Source organism: Aptenodytes patagonicus, chromosome Z (genome assembly GCF_965638725.1).
Source record: "Aptenodytes patagonicus chromosome Z, bAptPat1.pri.cur, whole genome shotgun sequence".
In the NCBI taxonomy this organism is placed as follows: Eukaryota; Metazoa; Chordata; class Aves; order Sphenisciformes; family Spheniscidae; genus Aptenodytes; species Aptenodytes patagonicus.
The window spans coordinates 4,779,459-4,796,543 of NC_134982.1; the positions used below are offsets into that span (position 1 = coordinate 4,779,459).

At 50.7% G+C, this 17,085-nt stretch overlaps 1 protein-coding gene across 1 annotated transcript in view; it reads right to left on the bottom strand.

The window, feature by feature from the left end:
• Positions 1-17,085, bottom strand: part of LOC143172569 (E3 ubiquitin-protein ligase ARK2C) — a 47,586-nt gene that overhangs the window by 15,160 nt on the left and 15,341 nt on the right. The window lies entirely within an intron of this gene.

A 17,085-nucleotide genomic window follows, 5' to 3' on the forward strand; every position in this document is an offset into this window, starting at 1 on the left:
GGGCTGACATTTTCATTAGCTAAGCTTTGAGGGCATTCCTGCAGCAAAGACAATGAGGTTGGAAACTGTGCCTATCAAGCTCCAGAGCCACTAATTGCATCCTCCATGAGCCACGTTCCCCACTGCCTGCCCCAGTGGTGGCTGCAGGAAGGCAATGTTGCTCCGGGATTGGCAAGGCAGAAACCCTCTCCTCACTCAACGAGCTCCAGAATTTTGGTCCTCATCCTACAGTAGGATTATCCTTCTCCACTGGGATACTTTGATTTTGCAGGAAGAGGGGTCAGCCAGATCTTGGATGGTTTTTTATGGCCTACCCCAAAGGCACCTAACAGGTTCATCAGCTTCAGTGGCCTCTGCTGCAAACACTTGTCTCCTCCAAATGAAGAGGGAGGGGGAAGCCCAGTGTCCTTGCTGCAGAGGCAATGCAGTCCTCACCAGCCCTGAGAATCTTTTGACCTGAGGCCAACCTGGAAACACATGTCCCCATGTCCAGCCTGTTGGTCCAGCCATGAGGTTAGGAGGGTCCACCCCGCTGCATGAGGCTCATTGACGTGCTCCTCCTGGTGGCATGAGTAGCCCCAGCTGCTCATATCTGGAGCCATGGAGGACTGATTTCTCTGGGCTTACTGTCAGGCTGCCCACCAGCCAGAAATCCTTCTTTCCTTGTCCTGTTGCGTCTTCCTTTCATTTAAACGCTGTTGCTGTGGCAGATGATGACAGCTCAGAGCAACATCAGATCAGCAGCTCTGAGATGAGCAATGCGTCACTTCTGTGTCAGCAAAGTAGACAACTTAATCCAGTTTTGTGTAGTCTCCCATTAACTGGTTGAGGCCAAATATCATTGAGATCAGAGACTTCTGTCTCAATGCAAGCATCTAAACTGAGTTATTTCTTAGCAGAGCAGGGGGGTATTTCCGCCCCTTCTTTGCCTTTCCTCTCCCTCTCCATATTAGTTCCTCATGCTCTTCTGTTGACCATACGCATTTGCAAGGTCTGCTGTCTTTCTCAGCCTGCCCACCCACCCACCCAAGCTCCCAGCTTGGACAACCCTTGTTGCCTTACACCCCTCTGGCCTCAGCTAAGCCACAAAGGCAGCTAATGTCTGAGCCCAGCTAATCCAGGTCTAAAAAGTGCCCTGCAAAAGTCTAAAGGTTTGCATTAGCACATGGAGGCAAAGATGGGATCCGGTGGAGACATGAATCAGGTCTTGGGCAAGCCAGGCTATCTGTGGGGTGGGAAAGAGGAGCTACATGGTCCTCTCACATGCCTGAGGCCAAGCCTGGCCCAGAAGAAGCTACGGCATGGCATGATGGTGTAGGACCATGTGGCCACGGGTACCCCATCCACCTTGTGCCTTAGCACCAGCAACACTTCCCTGCCTTGCGTGATGCTCTGATAGCTGCTGCATCCACTCCCCCTTGGCTTCTTCCGTCATGTCCCGAAGCCAAGGTCAGCACCAGGGATCAAGGGGTAGGGAATCGGCACTTCATTAATTCCTGCAGCTGCCAGAACACGAGTGCAGATCAGCAGCTGCCCCAGTCAGTCTGGCTCACCTCTGCTACCGTGACAGATGCTGCGGCTTTGCACCGTGATGCTGAGGACCCACCATGGAGCTGGGTCTGCTGTATTCCCCACAGCTACGCAGCTTGGCAATGCTGTGGCCCCATCTCCCTACCTGCACCGTGAAGATGATCTTCAGCTAAAAAGCCTGCGGGGAACATCACTTAACAGCTATTTACGAAGCACCCAAAACGCTTAGCTGGAAGGTGGCATTACATGCTGCAGTCTCAAACCGAGGAGGTAAAAATTCGGTTTTAGAAAGCCAACAGATGATGCAGGCACGTGGATAGCTGAACCTGTTTGGCTGCTCACCGCCATGCCGTTTCCACCCTTCACTCACACAGGCTCCGAACGTGGCAGAAACCCGCGGGGAAACTCATCACGTCCTCCTTGCCGCCGCTTTCTCACTTCCATGTTTTTTTCTTTTTTTTTTTTACCTCAGTTCTACAGTTGTATTTATTGTTTCTATATGTTATCAGAAGCAGCCTGGACTTTTTTTCATTAAAAGAAATGTTCCCAATTCCTTTGCACCTCCAGGTGAACCCCGTAAATCACAAGTTCATATATTTTTGCAGGTTGGTATGTGACGTCGAGTCACAGAAATTTACTGGTCTGATACTGGGTATTTCTGTCACCAGGGATTCTCCTTTAGCATCAGTCAGGATTTGACTATGCATATGCACATGTAAATTTATCCATCCACCAATATTTCCCCCAGAAAGGTTCAAGGGATCCGTGTGCTCATTAAGCACTGACCCATCTCAGAGATGCAAAGCCCCTGGGTAAACCCTGCAGAGAGACAGGGGATGCTACAGGCTTTATGAAAAGAAAAACCCAGAAAGCAGAACAATTTATTTCCGCCTCCTTTCCTTGTGGCAGCAATATTTTTGAAGTGATCGGGCTACTGGTAAGGGACACAGGATCAAGCCCAGGGCTGGTGCTGGGGATAGGTATCTCGAGCAGACAGCTGCAGCCCAGGGAGCGCAGCCGCCTTCGAAAGGAAAACAAAATCTGTCTTATGCTGTTAAGCCGCCTGCGATGCATGTGAATTTTTCCCCTGGGTAAGGCAACCTGGCCGGCTTGTTGAGGCATTCACGGTCCGTGTGCGAGTGTATAGGGGCTGGAGGGGGGTGGGAAGGGAGGCTGAGGCTATTTATACATCTTGATCCCATCGCGGCGGAGAGGGAGATGGCAGCTCCTGGAGAGCCCTGGCTTCACTCACTGACAGATTTTGCAGCCACGGAAGATCTGCCCGTTGCAATCGGCTGAGCTGGGGGCCGGAGCCATGCCATCTCGGCCATTTCGCAGTGATTAGAGCCCCCACAACCCCTCCTCTTGCCCTGGGATGACAGATAAACCCCATAAACCAGATCCATCCACGGTGCCTCTCCGAGAACCAGGCTCTGCAGAGAGCCCACCAGGCTTTTAATAGCCCAGGAGCCTGCAGCTTGTTTCCTTGGACATGCATTAAAATTCCCCTTGGAGACAGGAACGCAGTGGGAAGTTAGCATCTATCCCGACGGTACAGAGAGAGTAAAGGCTAACATTGTGGGAGCAGCTCCAGCTTCAGGTGGCACACCAAGAAGGACTGCATTTACACACAAGCTACTAATTGCCTGGTGCTGTCAGCCACGTGTCAACCCTTTGCAAATGATTTGTGGATATACTCTTATTAAACGAGTTAAATTGACTTACTAATAGAAAATGAGGGGTGACGATGCACCTGGAAAATAAAAAATTAAAAAAATAACCCCCCAGACCAAATCTACGGTATATTCAGCCGCATAAAAATTTAGCAGTCTTGCACAGAGGGAGATATCATGCCGCCTCATTCCCGTTACAGGATAGCAAAGTGCAGGGTGAGGAGATCGGGGCAGGGAGCATGGAAGAGGAGGAGGAAAGAATTTGGGAAATATGTATCAGATGGGAAGGAATCTGTATCACTTTCAGCACCTTCGCCAACAGCTTTCTCATTTCATTTAGCAAATGGCAAGAACTGTGCCAAAAATAATAGGCAGCCAGCTCAAATCCAGCCCAAGGTACAGCCTGCCGTCCCACATGGCTAGTACCATGCAGTGGGTAGCAGACCCCAGCACCAGCCCGTGGCTGGGTAAGGAGCAGCCCCGGCACACGTTAACGATGGATAAAGAGCATTTTCATTTGTCATATTTGCTCGGCCAGGCTGTGCAGCGCCAGGGACCGAGTCAGGATGGAGCCTTTGTGGTAGGCAAAGGGCTGGTCTGTGGTGGTTGGCGGAGCATGGTTGGGTCTTAGGTGGAAACATGAGGTTTTGGAGGTTTATCATCTTCCTGCTCAGTCTTACACGTTTGATGGAAAAGGGCTGCAAAGGGGAATGGGGCTGAGATGGGTTCCCCCATCGCTGTTTAATGGTTTGATGGTCACTGCCACCCAACAGCCTTTGTTGAACCCCACCTCTATGGACCTCTGTGCAGGCACAGCAAAACACAGCTCAGTTCGTCCCGAAAAACACATAAACACAGACCTCAGAGACTGCAGATTGCCCCTGCAGTCCCCACTGTATGATCCCCATTCAACATCCTTCGCCCTAACGGAGCCTCTCATTAATTGCTGAGTGACATGAGCTGGCGTGGCTGGAGCACAGCCTCGTACACACACCCGTGGTCCCTAACGCCGAGCAGAGCATCTCCTCTCCTGCACACCACGGGGTGAAACCACGTGCAGCCCTGATGCACCCAAAAAAAGCCGAGGTGGGATTCCTTCCAGAGCCTAGACACAGCATTCAACAACAACAACAAAAAACCCCTTACAACTGGCAATAACCAGCGTTTATCAGCATATTTACATCAGGGCTGAAGCGATGCTGAGCAGTGGGGATGGGGAGCAGTGACAGCTAGTGATGGGATATGGCTGGGCAGCCTGGACCCATCACAGGAGAGAGACGGCTGTTTATACAGAGCTGGCTGAGGGTTTTTTCCCTGCAACCCTTTTCCACTAGCTTCAGGAGGGAAAAAAAAGGTTTTGTTGAAGATGATGTTTCACAGGAACGTGTTGAATTCAGCAATATTTTCCGAGGAGGAAGGAGAAACACTTCGGCCGCGTTGCTACACTTAAATCCGTCTTTTTGCTTTTGTACTTCGCACTATGTTTTAATTATAGCTTTATTCTCATGTACGGCATTCAAGGGTGTATTTATGATTTTCAGATCGGCACACACACACAAAAAAAAGCCAAACCGTGCTGAAAGAAAACGTTTTCTGAGATTTAAAGGTCCCAGTTTCACTCCTCCCCTCCCAGGCTCTCGTGTGCCTGGAGGGATGGGTGGCCCCAGCAGCCTGGCATGATGTTTCCCACCCAGCCCAGCTCTTCCTCCCCAAACCACCCCATTTCTCATGGTTTTGGACCCAGCTCTGTGCATGTGCCAGGAAAGGGCACTGGAGGAAAGCCAGCTTTGGGGGTGTTGCAAAACCCCTCTGTGACTTTTTCCGTTTCTGTTCGGTCTGAAGGCGTCAGAAAGGATGGAGAATGAACGGCCGACAGGAATCACTCGCCCTCAAATCCTTCACTAAAAGCAGGGGTTGCATCTCAGGTCTCACCAACATTTTTGGGCTGCTCAGCCATTTGCAGGGCTTACGCCTGAGCGAAACCCCTGCGCTGCCGAGGGCAGAGAGGGTTTGGCCAGTACCTGAACTTCAAGGCAATTATTGAGGCTTTGGCCATCGGCCAGGCACCCTGATTTGGTCACCTGTCCCTTCTCCCCCACCATCATCCCAGCCAGCTCCTATGTGTAACCTAAGCCCATTTTACGTGCCGTATGGTGGGGAAGGCAAACAAAATCGGAGAGTTTCCCAGTTTATTGGCAGGCGCCTAGGCTTGACAGCTCTTCTCCAGGCTTTGGACTGTTAGCCCAATTAAAAAAAGAAGTTGAAAAGGGAGTTGGAGGGGTCCAGGGGCCCCTTGGTCAAAGGGGGCAAGAGCCCTCATCTTTTTGTGGTTATACATTACTAGCAGGGTGTTATATCCATGTGAATTAGTCCCCAACCTGGAAATGGGAAAATTAACCAGGGGAAGGAATTAATCCTCAATTTAAAAATAAAAAATTAAAATGACGTGACAGCAGTCTATTATTTGGCTCTGCCTGCAGAGAGCAATGGGGAAGCACTTGGAGCGAACCCTATCCCTGCCCTTGGGAATGTAAAAACGTGCTGACTTGTGCACGCAGGAGCCTTCGACTTTGACGGGCAGCGATATGCTGCAGCCAGTTGTTTGGAAAGGGAAATTCAATACTTGGGTTTCCAATGTTTCCTTGCTTTCACAGTGTCCAAAGCCCTCCCCAGGCATTTGGAAGTGCTCAACACCTGCCTTAAAACACTCTTAACTGCTCCTAATGACCGGCCGGGGGGGGGGGCTTGCAGCAGCTCCCTCCTACCAGTAATGATATGCAGGACATCCAGAAACAGGCAAAAAGCCAAAACCGTGGGGGAAAAACCCCAGCTAGACATTGCAAGGACCTGGAAGGATCTCGAGTGTTGTTCTGCATTGCTTTTGGAGCCTCTTAATTCTGTGACAGCCCAAACCAAAACCCTCCACCCAAATGCTGCCAGACCTGGTGGGTCTGAAATCCAAATGCAACTTTAACCCTCCTCCAGAGAAGGCATTAATGGGAAGAGCCAATGCTCTCAGCTGCCTCTTGTCCCTTTTTTAAGCAAAAGGCTTCGTGATCCCACCTGGTCTCGAACCTGCATCTGCTCAGCATCAACCCGCAGCAGCTCAGACAGGAGCCAAGTCCTTCAGTACAGCCGTACCCCGCGGGCACTCAGGAACCAGGGCTTATCCACAGTCCCGGCACAGCCCAGGGGATGGGACTGCTCTGCCCCGCAAGGCTGTGGGGATGCAGCGACAGCACCCCAATCCTGTGCCGGCCCCAATATCCCTTCCCTCCTCGGCAGCTTTTGGGTGAGGGCCAGCGGCCTTTGTGCCAGCCCTCTCCTCTCTGCATAACTTGTTTCCCCTATCCATAGGGATTTCCAGCTAAGATTTCCATCCTGCTCTCCCCTTACCATCAAAGAGGAGAGAGGTGCTTTTTGGGGCACGGTTTGCGTGACCTGCTTTAAACCTCCCTGCCAGGGAGAGATCAGAGCAGCATTTGAAACCTGTCCTGAAAACACGGAGCAGGCTGTTTTGTGGGAGGGTTACTTGCATCTATCCCACCCGTCTCCATTTTGCATGCATTGATTTTTCCCCCCCGCCCCATTTCAAATGGGGCTGTAATCACCAGCTGGGTTGTCCTGCTTGATTTATTTATTTGCAGCTTAAGCCTGGAGGTGGGAGATCCCACCCAACACATCTGCACAGCTCCAGAGCGAGTAGCAGTGATGGGGCGGGGACGGGTGGAGTGTTTCACCATTTCTGGGAACAGCACATCAGGTTAGATGTCATAGGTTTTTGCAGTCGTAGAATCATTTAGGTTGGAAAAGACCTTTAAGATCATTGAGTCCAACCATAAACAGTCCAGCCTTTCTTCATTGCTGGCTCTCTGGCAAATCAGCCCAAAAGCCAGAACTTTTTGACAGCAGAGCACAGCTCTGAGTTTTGTTTCTCCTAGCATCTGCAGAAATGTGCCACCAAAAACAGCTGCCTGACTTCATGGAGAGAGTGCAGCCCTGGGGAGCAGCAAGAAGTCAGTCTGGCTATTAAAGAGAGGGAGGTGGCAAGTGCTGGGTGTGTCGTTAGTGCCACTGTTAATGCTGAGGGCTAACAGAGTTCGTAGCAGTGAGAGGCGAGGATGAGAGTCAGGACATGGGACATCCGCTTGCAAAGGGATCGGTTGATCCCATGTTGCAGCTCACCTTCTGGATTTCATCCTAAGCCTTGCAGAGACATGCCAGATGCTGTGCATAGCATTTGCCAGGCTACATGAGACCCTCAGTGGGGCCAGGAGGGCAACACTGCCCCATGTGGGGCACCTGCCACCCAGGGAATCCAATATACTGGACAGTGCCTCCCGATTTTTATAGACTGCTCAAAAACCACACCAAAAAATGCCTCTCCTCACCCCACAAGGCAGAAGTCAGGAGCCATTCAGCAGCTGGCACTTCTTCCAAGCGACAATATACAGAAGACAGGAACGTCTTACAAATGCTAGGGTACAAAAAATGAAGATTATGTCTTAAGAGAGAGAAGAAACGCTCCTGGTAGATGGGTCCATGGGATGCAGCGAATGCAACAAGGTTAGCAAGTCCCCCCTAAAACACTATAAGGTCCTATCCTGAGCCCATGGGCTCACCACCTGGTCCAAGAGCAGCCCTCAGCATGGGGGCTCGGACCTGTGGAGCTCCTGCAAGTTCCCAGTCCCCACTGGACCTCTTCATTTAATTAACCTAAAGGACTTTGGAGGTTAAACCATCACTGTGCACTGGTTGGAGGTGCTGTGCACCTGTTTGTGCTCCCAGCACCACGGCAGCAGCCAGGACCGTAGTCCATCCCAAGGACAAAGGCTGAAGAGAAGCCGCATGAGATGCGGTGGGTGCCAGCAGCGAGCTGGCACAGGTCAGGGCAGCTCAGCGGCTCTTTACGCTGAACTGACTTGAACTCAGGTCTGGGAAAACCCCAGCTACCGCAAGTTCTGATGCGCCATGTCCTGGCAATTCCCCTTTTATGCTCCATGAATAAGAAGTCTGTAGCTAAAAGTCAAACATCTTGGAAGCCTGTTCCCTATTAAACTTAATATCCCAAACTTTATAGGTATGTGTCACTCCAGGAGAGAGAGAGCTGTGTTTAAAGTACAAATAAAACATCAGTTTCTCGATACGGAAATAGCTCTTACTTTACATTTCTGCATGAGGTCCTGGCATGAGTTAGTGCTGCTAAGCCCTGCTGTTATAACATATAAGGGAAAACTCTACTCAGACAGCAAGAAATATGTATTTTATAGGGCTAAATGTAAAGTCATCCATCTAAGAAAAACCATACAGGTCCTATTTGCAGGTGGCAGGCTATTCGAGGGAAAGTGATTTTTGGTAATCAGCAAACCACGAGCTCCCAGAGCCCCAGCAGCATCTGAAGGCACAAGTGTTTGCTATATAAAAAGCAGGGGGTGGGGTCACTTGGGAGCAATAAGTCCCTTATATTGATGCCAAAGCCAGGAAGGAGGCTTGGAGAGGAGCCCAAGGGTGCCATGCACGCACCCTGGAGGGAGGCACTGCAGGAGACCTGGGCCTCCACATCAGAAAGAGCGAAGATGAAACCGTGGTTGAGCACAGCCTGAAATGGTACCTTGCACTGGTTGGGCAGGATGAGGCTCATCAGCCTGGTAATGAGCCTGACAAAACCCATCGACCAAGACTGACCTGCAGCCAACGCAGGCCAGGCTGAAACACCGGGCACCACATACCCGCAGCCGAAATCCCCTCCTCAGCACCAGGGCTGATAAAGCCCAGGCTGGATGGTTTCCTAAAGGACGTCCCCTCACTTGGGCAAGAATTAATTTTGGGATGTGGGATGGAGAAGGTGACAACAGCTGTCCCTTCCGGCATGAAAATCCACCCGCTTGTGGGTATTTTCCCCTCCCACTGAAGTCAGAGGAGGCTGATTGCAAGGGACTCGCTTTTCCACCACAGTGTGAATAGGAAATCAGGTTCCTGCTTATTCCATCAAGAATATCCCGCAGGGCTGCAAGTGGCCCGGCAGCAACCAGGCAGGATGCTGCAGGTATGGCTCTACATCACAGGCAGCATCTCATTTCCCTGCAACCAGCTTCTGAAATAGCTCAACAAGCATCTGGCATCCCTGAGAGAGTTAAGACTAAGTCAATGTTTCCATCATCAACCTCACTTTCGAGGGGCTCGTAACTCTCGACGTTTGTGCTCTCGTGAGGCCAAAACTTGGCACAGAAGCACACGGCCCAGATGCAGTTTTATTTGGTAATAAATAGCTTAAATCTCATAAGCCTTTTTTTTTTTTTTTGGCTTAAACATGTAAAATGGGAAAAGAAAAATGTGTGGGATTTTTTTTCCTACCTTCCGATAATTTTGGAAAAGCAGCTTATACTGAATAATGGCAGTTTTTTTTTCAGATACACACAGTCCACAATGTTGTTTCTCAAACATCTTGCCTTTTTAATATCCGCTCTTTAACAGGATCAACGTCCTTCGCCCAGCGCAGCGCCAGCATTGCAGCCCGAGATTTCCGGGGGTGGCTCGCAACCCTGGATTATTCAATCTTTGGCACATTAAGCCTGATGTTCAGGAAGAGCTAGAACACGGCAAAATTCCCCAAGCCCTTTAATCAATGTCGGTAACGTTTCGAGGATGGATTGCTGTTTTAATTGCGCCTCTGTGACATCCCACTTCTCTAGAGTTCAGGCAGTTATTGCAGCCCAGCAATAACCAGCCCCTGGGTGAGCATCGGTTTTTGTCAGCTCTCCGCTGGGATCTAGCGCTTTCAGATTTACCCCAAACACAGAGTTTGCTCTATCGAGCACTCTTTGGCCAGCTACTTTTCAGTGGCCAAAAGCCAAGGAGACGCCCCAAGCCCTCAGCCCGAGGGCTTGGCCGCCCTTCAAAAGTCCACCTCAGCTGGAGCAGAAAGATATAGCAGTGGTTTTGCTCATACGGTCAGCTCCAGACATCGGAGGCTCCCCGGTGGGACGCTGGGCTACTGTCCAGCTGGTGCTGTTATCCGAATGCTTCGTTATCTGCAGGACTGGGATTTTTTGCAGAAGGCAGCAGGGGGCTGCCGGGTATGGGAACGTTGCACTGATATGGGGAGCTGGGCTGACGACAGGTCAGGGTCGCGCAGCGTGGCCTGAGGAGGACTCTGCAGATGTTACTTTAGGAAACTGTCCTTTCCTTGGGGTGGGGATCCACCCGTCATCCCTGCTGAGCCACACCCCCATTGGTTGGGAGGGTGGATTGAAGGCAACCCTACAGGGTCGGAAATTTTCCCCCAAAACAGCCTCCCACCAAATTCTCCATCTCAACACCGGGCTTGCAACCCAACAGCATGCACAGAGCCTCTCCACACGCTTGTCCCACATCTCAGCCTCCTCAGACCCCAGCAGACCCAGTGAAGAATTGCTTGCAAGAGAGGTACGGGGAATTTGCTGGCTGGAAGCAAGGCAGGCGGCTCATGCTGCAGAGCCCACCCCTTGTCCCAGAAGGTCCCAGCCTGCCGCCAGCCCTGCGTACGCGCAGTCTCCAGAAAGAATGGGATAGCCCACATATGGTATGGATTTACAGGATCCAGGTGACTCACCGAATGAGGGAGTGGTGAATCGGAAGAAAAACTCCTAAATATACAGGTACACTTCGGGCCATCTGTCCTTGAGCAACACAAGCCACATTATAGAGCACGTAGGAGATGTCGCAGCAAGAAGTCACTCATGTGAAACTACTCTGACATGGCATAGAAATTGCACTCAAGGAAGAAGCATCCTCCTGCTGCAATGAGGCCATTGCAGGAATTTTTCAGTGGATAAATTGTCCAAAGCTGCCTCCAACCACAGTAAGTTCTTCCCAGCTCTCTTTCACATAAGACATAATCCAGCTCCCGCAGTTGGGTCTCTGGAGAAAACACCGGGCATGGTCCACAGTTGGGAAGCATTCGCTTAACATCAGCCTCCCACCAAATTCTCCATCTCAACACCGGGCTTGCAACCCAACAGCATGCACAGAGCCTCCCCACACGCTTGTCCCGCATCTCAGCCTCCCCAAATCCCAGCAGACCCAGCGAAGAATTACTTGCAAGAGAGGTACGGCGAATTTGCTGGTTGTGTCTGCTGCAAACCCACACACACTGGCTTCAATCTGTCTGCAGGAAAGACGGCAGTGGTGGATCTGCACTCCCTGCGCTTGTCATCAATGAATGGCACTTTTTTTTTCATTTAGATTTAAGGGCAATAGGGTACCAGTAATTAAACTAGTTTAAAAAAGCAAACCCAGCTACCTCAAATGGAAAGCTGTTGCAGAGCCAAAAGATTAATCCGTGTGAATATTAAAGACCCAGAAACTACCAACAAATCCAGAATGAACCAAGCCAGGTGACGAGGGAGGCCCACGCGCAAACCTGCAACCCCTGGTTTCATGTCTTCTCCAGCTGCCATGGGAGGAATGAGGGGCTTGAGCAGATGAGGAGTTTGCAGGGGAGGAGGAGAGGGACCCCGGCAGCAAAGTCTGCTCTCTCCTTCGAGCAAAACACAACCTCCAGCAGTCTGCTCCCCATCAAATTAGTTCAGGCAAAGCTAAACTGAGCATCACGGGGTGGGAAACTGGGCTGGGTCCAGAGTCCTCACACAGCATCGACCCCTTGGTTGGACACGATGGGGACCTCGTGGGATGGAAAGCATCAGGGACCTGGGGGAGCTGCTGGGAGAAGAAAGTGCTTTTCAGCAGGGGACAAGCCAAATCAGGCGGCCTTAAGACAGCCGAAGGGAGGGTTACCAAGGCAGTGGCAGTCAAGTTTATCTCCCTTCACAGTTTTCTTTCAAAGAATTGCCTCCTCTCATCACACGCAGGAGCAAACTGCCCAGCTGGGACCCGAGTTGACCTCCCATTATGATTTTTACCATTCCTGACAGAGTTTTTGCCGAGCCTGCTCAGACAGAAACCTCGGAAACCTACACGCTGCCATTCAGCATAACCAGCAAGCACAGCAGGTACGGGGAGGCTACGCAGCCCTCAGCCCCCCTGGGCCAGCAAACCCCCTTGCAGATGTCCATTAGCAGCACCAGGTTGTCACCTTGTCTTGTTTTCCAAAGCCAGCCTTGCTCTTGAGAAAGAAAACTGGCATCCAGAGGGAATTCAGCTCCCTGGGCTTCGGGTGCTGCCCTTAGCAGAGACAACAAAACAAAGAAGAGGTTTTCGGTTGCAGAATAACCTGTAAATTGTTGTTTATAGAGCTGGTTAAGTACCCCATAAATACAAATACTGTCAATGACTGGAGTCAGGTGAGCTGTCAGCTCTAGGGAGGAAAGGGGGATGCTGTGGCAGGGAAAGCCCCACAGCTTTGTGCACACCAGGCACTTTTTAACTTAACTGATGCATCCACCCACATGTTTTCAGGATCAGCCACTGCCTGCCACATATGAGGTGAGATTTCTTTCATGCCAATGGGTTATTTTATGTTTGCAAGGTGTCTCCTATGGGCTTTTAGTGGTTTTAATGAGTGTGAGGTTCAGCTGCTCCTCAAACTCCTGCTCTTGGACCTCTGGAGGTTGTGGGAGACCCAGTGTCAGACAGCAGAAATTGGTCTAGGGAGAATTACTGAACCCAGTTAGACCAGCCATCCATGCCAGCACAAGAGCCAAGGAGTTTGCCAGTTAAATAGCACAATACTATTAGGAGAAGGTTGGTGGCCTTGGGGAGAAGCCTGCAGCCTTGAGCTCTTTCCACAAGAGTCTAATCCCCTGGTTAAACTTTGACTCTGCTTTTCCCAGATGAAATTCGTGTCCAGTACAGTTCCCGCCCAGGCAACTTTTATGCCAGATGAAGCCTTTGAAAGACCAGATTTTCAGACAAATACAGGATGTGGAGATGTACCTAATGGACATCTAGAAATGGCCAAGCAGATGCAACCACACAGCAGGCCATAGCCTGAGAGGTCTGACCATTCCCACCTCGTTGGGGGCCTAAATGAGCAGTTAATCAATCTCAGACTGGCTCAAGCTGTCCTCCACCCCCAGAAACTCACCTTTCAAAATGGTTGTCCACCCACTGAGACCATCCCCAGGACAGGAGGCTGGCAGATGGACAACACTTGTTTCACAGCTGCTGATTAAAGTGGGATGAGGATGCTTGGCAAAATGCCAAATTAATTAGCGCTCGCCACATGATCTACAAGTCCCTTTTGGCTTTAAAAAAAAAAAAATTCTAAGAATTTTCCAAATTCATTTTCGCATACCTCACCGGCCTGACATTTTCCCTTGAATTTGCTGTTCCTGAAGTTGCATCTCTCTTTCATAGGGGGCTTGTGCCATTTTTAGACGCCGTGAGTTTGAATGTGCAGCAGAAGGAACTCGGAGCCTTTATAGCTCTTGGCCTTTTGGAGAGGATGGACTAATCTTTGGCTGATATTTAGCAGAGACTTGCAGTGCCGCACACGACCTCCTGCTTGATATTGTTATGACCTTTCAGCTTCATTTGTGAGACCATCTGAAATTTGTTTGATTTCGGTTCCTCTGCAGGGCCTTCAAGCAGACTTCGTGCCGTGGTGAATCACGGCACACCCAGATTAGCTGTTTCTGTACTTAAGCGGCACGGAGGGACACTTACCCAGCGCAGCGAGAACCAGGCTGGTTAGTGCACCCTGTTTTACAGAGGCGATGGGAGCTGGGCAGAGGACAAAGCTGTCCTGGCCAGCAGAAGTGGTGGATGGCGGACCCAGGACCAGACCCTCTCCTCCGCATATCTCCCATGAGAAGGTGTTTGTACAACCTTCTGGCTTCAGGGACTGAAGCCACTTTCTCCCCTACGACCAGCCAAGGTCTCCTACATCACCCCATGCTTGCAGGGCATTTACAGATACCACCCCACCCAGGGCTCCCATGCCGGTTAGTGGGTTTCCATTGCTAGCAAGATGAACCAGAGAAGAACAACAGGGCTGAGTTTCTACCAGTAGCAGCATAGAGACCCTTTTTTTGCCTTACACGAACCATTTTTCCCAGCAGCAGGTGGTTTTCTGCCCTGCAAACCATGGACACACATGACCAAGAGCAGGAAGACTCATCCCAGAGGGCACTGGGTCAGCCCCAGGGAGGTGGGCAGCAGATTTACAGACCGTAAGATAGCTCAGCTTTGTCTATGTATATCACTCCTGCGTCTTAGGGAGTGGAGACCTTTCCTTCCCAAAGGATGACAGAGCACCTTTTACAGCGTCATGGCCCTAGACGTTCAGGAAGCATTTAGGAAATTGTAATTTGATCTTTTAGCTGTGCGGCACCGCACCGGCCCAGAGCTTCCTCCTGGCTCCGGAGAGACATCTTCATCTGCTCCAGACTGAAGAGGGACTACGCTTTTCCCTGCCAAACAGCTGGGATGGTGGGCTCATTCCCCAATTTTACTTTTTCCTGCAAGAGCCCCATGCTGGGAACCCCCTGCTTGTACCTCGCCTGCCTGCCCTGCTGCACCAAGGGGCAAGTGAGGCTCTTGGGGAGAGGGAAATGGGCAATAAACCTGGTTGATGGCCCCAGCCCGGACACCTACTCATACCTTTTATCTTTGGCACTCGCAGGGCAGGAACTGGCCAATGCTCGGTCCCAGGCAGAGCCCAAAGCCCTGAGCCGCAGGCAGAGGTTTGTACTTCTTCCTACAGTCTCGAAAATCCTGTGGGATGGGAGGAAAACAGCCCCCGCCCGGTCCAGCTTGTGACCCAGCTGCACAGATGTTCTCAACCTGCTGCCTGCACCTCCCACCAGAGCAAGGACTGCAACTGAGCACCAGGGATGGGGAGTGACCACGTCTGCTCTGGGCAACCAGCTGGATTTTTAGCAGGCGACCATCCCCGAGGCCAGATGGGGACCGTAGGGAGCCCAATTGCTGCAGGTAACACACCTGCAAGGAGGGACCCCATGGGGCAATGGGTGCACCAGGAGAGACCCCATGGATGAGGGTCTCAGGGGTACAGGGCCTGTGCATCTCAGTGAAGCAAAGGAGACCGGGAGGGTGATGGTGATGGCTATGGAGCTGGAGATGCACCCGTCTGAGTGGGGCCAGGAACATCTCAAAATATCCCACCAGCCCAGGGCAAATAGACTGTACCATGCTCCTCCCCACGGCACACGAGACACTACCAGGAACCCATGCAGTTGCAAAGTGGAAAAAAATATTCTTTTTTTAGTTCCACGTGTGACCTCTAGGCCCCAAGGATTTTTACTAATTACTAAATTTAATTTATTTTCCTTCCTTCTCGTGGCTAAGGCTTTGCATCGCTGGGCCTGTATTGTTTCCATTACAGCCCGCTGGTGTCCAGAGAAACTTCAAATTAAATATCAGTCACACACTAAGGTCAGGCAGCTCAATTCCATTAACAGGCAGCGAGACTCAGCCTCCCTGTAATGAATGCTGCCCACGCCTCTTAATGATACCGGCAGAGGAACCGGGCAGCACCAGCACAGAGTGATTGGCACCCCGCTGACACCAGGGACCACAAAATTGATTTTAAAAGTCCATTCATCTTCTACAAATCATGGCTTAAGTTTTTCTGACCTGTGACAAATCTGCACGAGCTTCAGTTGAAAGACAGAGCCAAGAAGAAGGAAAAAAAAAGAAAGAAAGAAAAAAATCCACAAAAAATCCCAAAAGCAAGAAACAGATTTCAGCAGGGTTTTTCTGTCTCCGTTTCCAGCCCTCACCCCCAGCCATGAATTTCTACCCCTCACTTTATGAGCAAGATTAAAGGTTTTCCACCCTGTGCTGCCTGCCACAGAGACGGTACGGAGGATTTAAAGATGTTACAAGAGCCTCCCTGTTGCTGGACCCAGGGGCATTGGATCTGGATAAGTTCACCCCAGTCTGTTGGGTCTATCGCTCCTTCTGCTTTTCACAGCCCAACAGCCACCAACACCGGGCCCCCCCCTTGGTCTCTGTGCCCAGCTGGGAAGCAGCTTTGAGGAGCTGGTGGTCAACACAGCAGGGAAGCGAGCAATGCAGGTGCCCACCCCGTCATCTGCCCGTACCCTCCTGGCATGGCCCCACGGCTGGTGGCCCACTTCACCTGCAGTTTCTCTCCCTGCTTCTACAACAAAGTGGTATAGCTACTGTCGCTCATGGGCAAAGGAGGACCTACCACTAAAAAAACATCAGAAAACACTTTTCCTACTCTTTAGCACAATTAACCCAAGTCCGAGGGTCCAGCCAGCTCATGTCTGTACCAGACCAGGACAAGCCTCAACATCTTATACAGCCTTAATTTATCAAAGTCCCATTTGGGGTAGCAAGGTGAGGATGTTCTCCACCAAGTAACACAAGAACGTGGAGAAGCAGCTGATTTGGCCTGAAGTCAGGAGTTGCTCTGCTGAAGCAAGATAACAATTTTAGTCGTGTGTGACTACCCAAGGTCTAACAAGCTGTGTGCCCAGCACCACTGTTTCAGAGACATTTTGGAAGTGTAATTGGGGTGGGGGAGAAGAGGAGGTGGGGAAGGGGGTGAAATTGGACTTTAAGGTACTACCACAGTATAAGGAGTCCGGGTTTCAGGCTGTCACGTCGTTATTGCTGAGGTATTTGGGAATTTTATAATAGCTCTTTTACTCTGTAAAATTCATCCTTCCTAAAGGAAAACATTTATTCCGCTCAAGTACAAATAAGAGTTAAATACAGGCAGATCAGTTTAATAGTATAGGTATGCCTATTAAAGTGACTGTAAAACTAACATCAAGGCATTTCACATTAATACCCTCCCAGTGACTCCAGATCTGATTTACTTCAACAAATCCCCTGCTATTGAGAAGTGGCCACAAGTCTCCATGGCCCCGTATCTGCTGGCATTGCAAAAAGTTGCTGTCGGACTCAAAAAGTCAAGATCTATCAGCTACGTGGGGAAAGCAAACCT